The following is a 9,932-nucleotide window of genomic DNA, read 5'->3' on the forward strand; positions in this document are numbered from 1 at the left end:
GGGACAGAGTTACACAGTAGAATCTCCACTGGAAAAAGTCTCCCTTTTCTCCGCCGGCATATATCAATTTATATCCATCATTCAAGCTAATTATTAATTGAGAGAAACTCTAACAATGGACACTTTTTCAGTTGCTAACAATATGGATGCAATGCAATGTGATATTGTATAATCGAGTCTTTTTTTATGTATTTAAAAACTGCCACTGCCAACCACCCAGCCAGCGCCAGAATGCTCGGAGAGCAAAACTCACCAGAGGAGCAGGTGAATCTCTCGCAGCTTCGGTCTGCCCACGGCCTGCAGGGATCGACGGCAAATGGCGTCACAGTTGTAGAACAGCCGAACACGGGCGCGTTGAAGCCTGGGTCTTTAAGTGTGTGCACTTGTCTTTGCCTGCAGTCGGATCTAATCAGCAATGCCGTACAGTCGTGACAGGCAGGCAGGCTGCGTAAAATGCTGCTAGATAGAGTTCGTGACTACCGGTGGTGGATCTACACATATATCACTTCCCAGACGCGCGCGGGCTTTCATTGTTTAAGTTGGCAATCGTTGTACGAAAGTCATTTACGCCACTCGGGAATATGAACTTCCAGGTCCAATTCAGCTTACTTTTAATTAAAGCACAGGCTTTGGCAGCGTACATGCATCCTATTTTCTGTTTCCGGTGCGATGTGGCACGGACAAATGCCTGAAGGGTTCTTTATAAAACTAAAAGGTTATTGTTTGCTCTTGTACTGTATCATCATCAACACAGCCAACAGATCACGATTTACAGGATCTGGCTGTGCAGACGGTTACAATGCATTAATGATGGATACAACTGCGCAATTTTCTTGGTGCCAAGAATTTTCCGTACTCACAAATACAATAAAAAAGTGGGAAGGGAGGCGTTACGTAGAGACATTGGGGAACAGTCACGATGTAAACATTTGCAGGGCTTATTTCAATCCTAAACCCACTCATAAAATACGTCAGGATTCGGTCTGTAATTTGGCGAATCGGCTTTAGGCAGAAGGCGAAAGAAGCTGAGCCCAGTTTGACTGAGGCTGCTATGAGTGTGTACCCGCAGCTCTGCTCTCCTGCTGTTTCGAGGCTCCACTGACAAGATCTCATTGGCCGTATTACAGAGTGTAAGGGGGCGCAACAGCCATGTATACCTGCTTTGTGTGTCCCGTGCACTCTCGTATTATAGGGAGTGCCGCAGACGCTTGTGCGGCCCCATCTGTGATGCAGATAGCACTGCTGCACATGTAGCACCTGTGCTATCATTGGAGGGCTTTCTCCCATTTGCATAAGGGTATGGCCCCATGCAAATGAGGGAATCACTTTGCCTCTGCACCGCATTATGGTTGTGGGCGCAGACACAAAAATGCCTTTTGAAGGCGCACTAAACATGCGCCTCACAAAGCTGGCTCAATTTAAGTGTGCCCCCTAAAGGCAGCCCTCTTGAGGGGAGAAAGGGGTTCACATGGACCCCCAGACATCCCCTGTCAGGTGAATGCGGGCACTCACTGAATTCGCCTGCAAGGGAATCTATCTCCCTCAGGCCGGACTGGGAACAAAAACCGGCCATGGCAAAGTGCTTGGCAGCATATGGGTAGGTCTACTGACGACTTCGCGGTGGAACACATGACACTGGAAATTCCAGGTATCTTACCTGCCGGGAATTGATTGTGTGAGTCAACAACTCGAATTGTGTTGTCACTACAACTACAGGTACCGCATCACTGGTATTTTATGTGGTTTATCAGGGACAATAGACCAGTCAACCACCCAAGTGTAGATAGACTGTTTTCAAAATCCTGATGAATTGAGGATAGATCGTATGACACCAAGGCAAGAAACATGTTGACCATATCATAGAGCGCTGTATCCTGACAAATTATATCAGGAGTGCACCACAATAATTTTCGACCAGGTTGGAAGAAATATTAATTAAACCTTTTTCTTGCTTGGACTTCCACTTCCTGTTTTAACCTTCACGGACCACTGACCCTCACTTCTCACATCTAAACCTTTAGGCCCCTCACACCCATGGCACCATGGAATAAAAGATCTCCGCCAAAGAGCCCTCATAGGGAGCCCGTCAGGTATTGCAGTGCACACCTGACGAGGAGCATGTCCTATGATGAAGCATGGCACTCAGATGGCTCGGTGTGTGAGGGTCCTAATTCCAAAAGGAGGAATTCCCTTTACCTCCTACTATTAAGTGAGGACACATTGCCACCTAGTTGACCTGTTTCACCTTGCCCAGTTAGGAACTGCATACCTTCTTTTGATTGTCTTGATTTGGGCATGTATGCTGGACCTCTGAAAAGCCCTCAGAGCCTCCTTCCTAGATCAAAAGAGGCTGCTAGATTGCCAGGCACCTGCGGTAGAGCTAGTGCTCTGGAGATTATACTCTGGGCACGTACCTCGAGTTGTCAAAAGGGCTCAGATTAACACAGGAGTTCTTCGAGCTAGGTGTGGAGAACGCCAAATGCCGGCCATTACTATGGCCCATGTTAATTTATCAGCACACGGGAAAGTGAAGAAAAGTGTCTAGATACTCTTTTGGGTGACATGAAACACTCAACAAATCTACTGATTGATTCATTGATTGACCTAGCAAATTTAAGTCGGTGGCCACACAGTCAGAAGCCATGCTTAGATCAGGCTCTGCTACGGATCTTGCTTCTCTCCAGCACCAGATTTGACCGATATCTCAGGCGCTGCTGGAAGATGTCATAAATGGCAAGGGTGGATCGCTTGGCTCATCACCCTCACCTTCCCACTTGGGCACATTGATTTACTTCCGGGAGAGGAAGATGTACGTCAGCATGATACAAATGAGGCGTGGGAGTAAGGTAACTGTTGTAAACTTATTGTAACATTGTTCTCTATTTGTATCTGCTTTGTGTCTTCTCTATGAGTCTTCAGACCTTGTAGTTGAGCATTAACATCTTTAATGCAGAGTACAGCAAAACACAGACTCAACGCCAGCTGACCAGTTCTCCAACTGACACAAGAGAACCTCTGGATCAGCAAACAGGCATTACAGTTCTAGAACAATAGCAGACCATAGAGAGGGAACAGATATCATAGAGAATACACAAAGCAGATACAAATACAGAACAATGATACAATAAGTTTACAACACATCTTCCCTTCTTATAGAAAAAAGAAAATAAAAACACTACTAATTACAAATATAATCATTAAAATAACCAGGAGGTTTACGATACCTTGGAACCTAAGGACAAGGAATGGGGAGAGGAACTTGAGAAGAAGGATGAATGATGGTGTCTCGAAAGCCAGAATCAGAAACATCACCACCACCATCACCAACCCTGTCAGAAGGAGAAGAAAATGAAGTACACTCTTCCTGTGAGGGAGTAAGCATATAACCACTACCCCTCTCTTCACAAAAATCAGGACAAGAAACATTGTGGCTTAAGAAATATTCACTTTTCTGAAATAAAGCAACCCTCCTCAAGTTCCACTTTTCTCCATTGGCAAGTACAACATAATGTGGAAACACTTCTTTAACCAAGAAAGGTCCCTTAAACTTTGTCAAACCTTTCGAAACACCCCCTGGTCTGACTTTCACTAAGCCCCCCCTTGAAATGTGATTTCTCCCACACACCCCAATAGGATTTAATTTCTCAACGTGTGTCTTATCGGCATGTGTCCTCTCAAACAAATTTTTGATCCAAGATGGAACTAGCTTAGTCCCAGGGACCCTTCCCCGCATAAGCTCAAATGGAGACTTACTCATACCGCCATGAACTGTAGTCCTGTAAGCACAGAGCATTTCTTGGAAAAGCTCTAGAACATTGCCACTATGAGAAAGAGCAAGTTGAATGGTACCTTTAAGCAATCTGTTAACCCTCTCGCAAAGACCATTGCCTTGAGGGTTATACAGAGAAGTTCTGTGGTGAGACACAACACAATGAGACAAAAAGGCACGCATATCATTCGAAGTCAATTGTGTCCCATTGTCAGTGACAATAACATTAGGAAAACCTTCTCCTTGAAAAAGAGATTTCAGAAATGTAATTGTGGTTTCAGTTGAGATATCCTTAACAAATTCTACAACAACCCATTTACTGTACACATCTACACAAACTATTGCAAAGCGAAGATTTGTCCTCAAATCAGACATGGGTCCTATGAAATCCAGACAAATAATATTCCACAGTATATTTGATGAAGAAATCTTGCCCATGGCAGAACCTACAGCAACTTTTAACCTATTTTCGCCATCTTTGCAAATAGCACAGCGTTCAACCCACGATGACACCTGTGAATCCATGCCAGGCCACCAAAAATTGTTTTTCAGTCTTTACTGAGTCAAAGTCTGACCAAGATGTCCCTCATGAGCAATAGAAATAAGCTTACTTCTAAGTTCGGATGGAGGAATAAATTTATCATTTCGCATAAGAATCTCATCACCACACTTGGACACTTCTTCTAAAATCTTAACAAATGGGCGAACAGAGACCTGCAAACAACTTTCTCTCTTGGGGCCATGTTTGACCATATGTATCACTTCCTTCAAGGCGACATCCTTTTGCATAGCAGCGAGCCACTGCTCTTTTGAAAATATCCCTTCCCCAATAGAGGCCACATCATGCATCCACGCAACACTCTCATCCAACAAATCCTCCTTCAAAACATCCTGATCATCAGTACATGGTCATCTTGAGAAACAATCAGCCTGAATATTCCTCCACCCTTGTACATGCTAAATTTCAAAGTGAAAATCCTGTAGTTTGGCCGCCAACCTTGCCAACCTAGGCGATCCTCTGACAGCACCACCAGGAGCTAAAATATGAATCAAGGGCTTATGATCCGTTTTCAGTACAAAATTGATTCCCCAGAGATAAGTGCGAAAATAGTGAGCACCCCACACAGCTGCCAGAGCCTCCTTTTCTATCACACTATAATTCACCTCTGAAGCCGACAGAGTCCTAGAAGCAAGTGCTATGGGACGTTCCTCACAATTGTGTCTCTGAAGAAGAACAGCACCCAATCCAAATGCACTTGCAACAACCATTATTATGGGAACGTGCTTCGTGTCAAAAGACACTAAAATCCCCGCACTACAAATATCATTTTTGATATTGCAAAACATTGCTTCTTGTTCAGAACCCCAAACAAACTTACAGCTCTTTTTGAGGAGAGACCTCATAGGGATGGTCTTTTCTGAAAAGATTTTAGCAAATTTAGAATAGTACTCTATGAGTCCCATAAAAGACCTAAGCTGGTCTTTGTCAGTAGGATGGGGGCAGACTTTATAGCCAACAACAAGTCTTTCTTAGGTTTGATGCCAGAACCGGAAATTTCATGACCCAAATACTCTATTTGTTCCGCTAGAAAAACACACTTTTCCTTCATTAAAGTAAGACCCGCATCATGAATCCTATGTAACACCTTTCTGAGGATCTGATTGTGCTCACAGACTAAACCTCCAAAGACCAAGATGTCATCTTGAAAGTAGACTACTTTCCCTATCCCCCTGAAAATTTCATCAACCATCCTTTGGAAAACACTAGCTGCCGAAATGAGACCGAAAGGCAATCTAGTAAACTGAAAAATTCCCTCGGTGGGAATAAAAGCAGTGAGGTGTTTGCAAGTGTCATCCAATTTGATCTGATGGTATGCACTCTTGAGGTCAAGTTTAGAAAAGTACTTTGCGCCATCAAGAGTAGACACCAACTCACCAATGTTAGGGAGTGGAAAGGTGTCAGCAATAACACACTTGTTCAATGCCCTGAGGTCAATACAGAACCTCAATTTCCCATACGATTTTTTAGAAATCACAACCGGAGAGACCCCCTGGGAGCCCTCCACCGGTTCAATGACGCCATTTTGTAACATATCCTCCAACAAAACCCTTACCTCCTCCCTGATAGCTAGAGGGATCCTCCTCAATTTATGTTGAATGGGAATGGATGCGTCTTTCAACCTTATAAGATGAGAATACCCCTTCAGTTCCCCTAATTCAATCTTAAATACATCACTGAAGTCTTTCAAGATTGAATCCACAGAATAATCCTCTAGGACCATGACTTGTTCCGGTGCCCTAGGATTAATGATGATTGACAAGTCAAATTGGTGTACCCAACCAAGGATCGGAGGACCATCGACAGACACATAGACTTTGCCCATTGTAGACCTATTTTTAAACCAAATATTAGATTCAAAATATCCCACAATGTCAATAGGATCTCCTTGGAAACCTTTAGGGGAAATTTCACTTTTTAGTAGGCATTTATCACTCCAAAACACCTTGAAAATTGAGTTGGGAATGATCGTGTAACGTGAACTAGTGTCCACCATGAGGGAAACATCACGACCATCTATTTTGAAATCAGCCTTTGGTCTGTTCTGTCTGCGGTCATCAATGCAAGTAACATCTGTATCATTGATGACTAACATTCTGTTTCCGAAGGAGCTATCACCACTGTATTCTTCTACAACAGCGACTTTCTGTTTCACTTTAGCTTTGCACATTTTCGAGAAATGTCCAATGCGTCCGCATTTCAAACATTTTTTATTAGCTGCAAAACAAAACCTCGCCTCAGAGCTGTGATAGTTACTCCCACACCTTGTGCAAAATTTATTGACGGATTGTGGCTTCTTCAAGTTTTGTTTAAATTTACTCTTCACAACCGCAATGGACTCATCTACGGAATCTGAATCATGTTCATGTATTTTTTTTGAGACCTCTGAGACTTCTCGTTCCACACCCAACTTCCTAGAACTCTCAATAACCTTTATGCATTTCTCAGACACTTCAATGACCTGAACAAGTTCTATAGCTACTTTGAGTGTGGGACTCTTTGCAGCCCACAATCTTTCTTGGAACTTTTGGTTGTGGCACTGCACGATTAACTGATCACGTATGAGTTCCTCAAACATGGCTCCAAACTTACATTTAATAGAAAGTTCTCTCAAACGCGTGACAAAATCATCGATGGGTTCATCCAACCTTTGCTTTTGGGTATAAAATTTGTACAGGTGCATCACAAGATTTTCCTCCTTTGCGAATTTTACTTCTAACCTTGAAATTGCCTCCTTGTACTCGTCAGGAATAGCCTGTCAATTACCCTTTAAGGCAATAGGCAAAAATCTAAACACTCTTTGCCCTTCTTTACTCAGAGAGCTTAATAAGATTGCCTATTTCCTTTTTGATGAAACCTCTTGGCCATCTAATGCTTTGCTGTTCAAGGTAAACCTGCCCTTCCTATTTCCATGCTAAGTAATGTGATGCCTTCCTCTTATAAGCTTGTGAGTGTGACACGAGTAGTAGCAGTAGAGACAGGCTTCGCTGTGCATGCAGCTCATTCTATGCAACCACCATCACAAGTTGACATTCGTGCATATGATGTTCAGGCTTTAGGAAAAGCGGGTTCCATTGGTGGTAAGACTGTGCTACTCCAGGAAACCGATAAAATAATTTGTAACACAAATAGAAAAGAGTAGTTGGCCGACGTGAGTGACATCAGTAGTATGCTCAACACATGTAATGAAGCGAAAGCTCAGGAATATGCTGAGGTCAATGGCACAGATGTTTCAAATAGGTTAAATTCTGGGCTTACCTCCCAAGTTGGCGAGGTAGACTGATTAAGGTACACCCATATCAAACTGCTAATTAAGTTGTTGGTGATCATATGCAGGGTCTAGATCAGGATCAACCCCCTGCGGGGAGCACAATGATCAGCAACTTAAACAGCTCCAAATTATGGTCCCAATTGCCGGAAATAGAGCCAGGACATCCAGCTGATCCCGTCACTGAAATCTCAGAGCCATCGCTTGCCACCAACTTTGAACTCATACAAACACATCAATCTGACATTGATACAAGATTAGGGCAAATAACATGCAATTGGAGCAAGCACTTTCAGAAATGATCAGTAAAGTCTGTACTTTGACTTCCCAGATGCACAAGCTTCAACAGAGGGTGATAGATATGGCTGCATTAAAGCCAATTAGAGAGCCTAAAATCCAGATGCTGCTGGTTCAATGCAAGCTATAGGATTTAGAGAATCACTAAAGCAAAAACAATTTAAGGATATTGGAGATTCCTAAGGGGAAAGAAGGGAGTGGCCTATGGCAGTTTATTATTCAACGGTTCAATCACGCTTTCCCTCAATTGTCAGACTGGGACTTAGACTGACAGATACAATGTGCACACCAGCTCCCTGCTCTCCTTGACAGGTGTTATCTCAAACACTAACAGTAACAAGCCTCGCCCACTTCTGATCTACAGAAGGAACTTCCTCTTGCAACAGGCTATTTAATTAAAAGCCCAACCATTTGCCCTAGTTATTGTTGGTTCAATTTCTTTTGATGAGTGGACTGACTTTTATAAGTTAACAATTGATCTTAGGCTGAACCTGCGACAGATGATCGATCCCTTGAAATAGGCTGGGGCATGAGTATTTCTTTCAGTAGTCTGCACGTTTAAAAATCCAGCATAGTGACAAAACACAAGTCTGCTTCATAGAGGGTGATGCAGCTACTGTTCTCCAGCAGTGGCAAAAGTAGTACTTGTGAGATGGAACGATTGGTGACACTAACAATATTAAATGAAATCTTAAAATAAATCGTCTACATTGGGTATTGACTCTCCGATTTCATTATTTTTTTACTTTATTTTTCGAATATTGTTTGACCTTGCATATATGTATTTGTCGTTTTGGCCCCTGGTGGATGGTATCTAGGCTGTATCTATGAGTTGGAACTCTGATACTTGAATTTTGTTCTCATATATAATGTTGGTATAGATATTCAACTTGTTTTGCAGTGCTTTGAGCTCAGATGATTAATAGGAATGTTTATATGAGCATTGGAGGGTAGAGGGGATGGGTCACAACAAGTGCTGTCTGTAAGGTCAGAAAGCTGATGGGGTGGGTTGATTTTTTCCCAATTATGTAAATGTTAGGGATTTAAGAGTGTGTTGGAATTATTCTTTTTCTTGTGGGTCTTTGGAGGGAATTGGAATAAAACATCATAGTATGGCCATTGATTTTGAAATTGGGTTCACTTTCATAGTTGCAATGTGGTGTAGGGCAGAGGGAGTAGAACAACAATATACTTTGTATCAGTTTAAATTGATGTACTGGAGTGTGGCTGGTTTGAATGATCCATTGAGTCATTATGTTAGGGAGAAAATATTGGTCTATAAAGCCTGCTGAAACCCATGTGGCTTTTAAGGATAGGGCACTGTTAAGGTAATTGGATATGATATCATTGTAAGCCCTCCTCAATAGGTTTCTATTCATGGAATTAGCATACTAAGCACCTGACATTGTAAACATAAGACACTTAAAACAGCATCCGATGCATACGGTAGGTAGGCAATTCCACAGATTAAAGTACAGCATAAGAATTATATTATCTGTGCACTATATGATCCAAATAATGAAAAACTCAGCATATTCGATATGCTAAAACTCGAGGTAGTACATGAGTCTGGGGATTTGATATTACTTGAAGATTTTAACTGTGTAATAAATTGCAAGATGGGCACACTGAATCCTGTTGCTACACCTGCTATGGTGAAAATTAGGCAATCTACCATAGATATAGCAATGGTGCATAGGTTAGGGATACCTAGAGGACCCTTAATCCAGATAAAGCTAGATACACTTTTAACTCTCTACCGAATAAACACCACTCTAAGATCGATATGGCATTTAGGAAGCAGGGTTTGATTCTCTAATCTGACCGAAGATTTCTTCTAACCACAATCCTGTATGTGTTACTCATCAGTTATTGAACCTTAGTAAGAAAGGAGCCATATGAGCATTCCGTAGATCGCTATTATCAAATTTAGACTATAAGACTAGAATAACCAATTTACTGAGAAAGTTTTGAATGGTAAATGTTGGTTCCAAAGCACTGTGTGTCGTTTGGGATGCGAGGAAGGCCTATATACGAGG

The sequence above is a fragment of the Lissotriton vulgaris genome, chromosome 10, assembly GCF_964263255.1.
Source record: "Lissotriton vulgaris chromosome 10, aLisVul1.2, whole genome shotgun sequence".
Classification (NCBI taxonomy): domain Eukaryota; kingdom Metazoa; phylum Chordata; class Amphibia; order Caudata; family Salamandridae; genus Lissotriton; species Lissotriton vulgaris.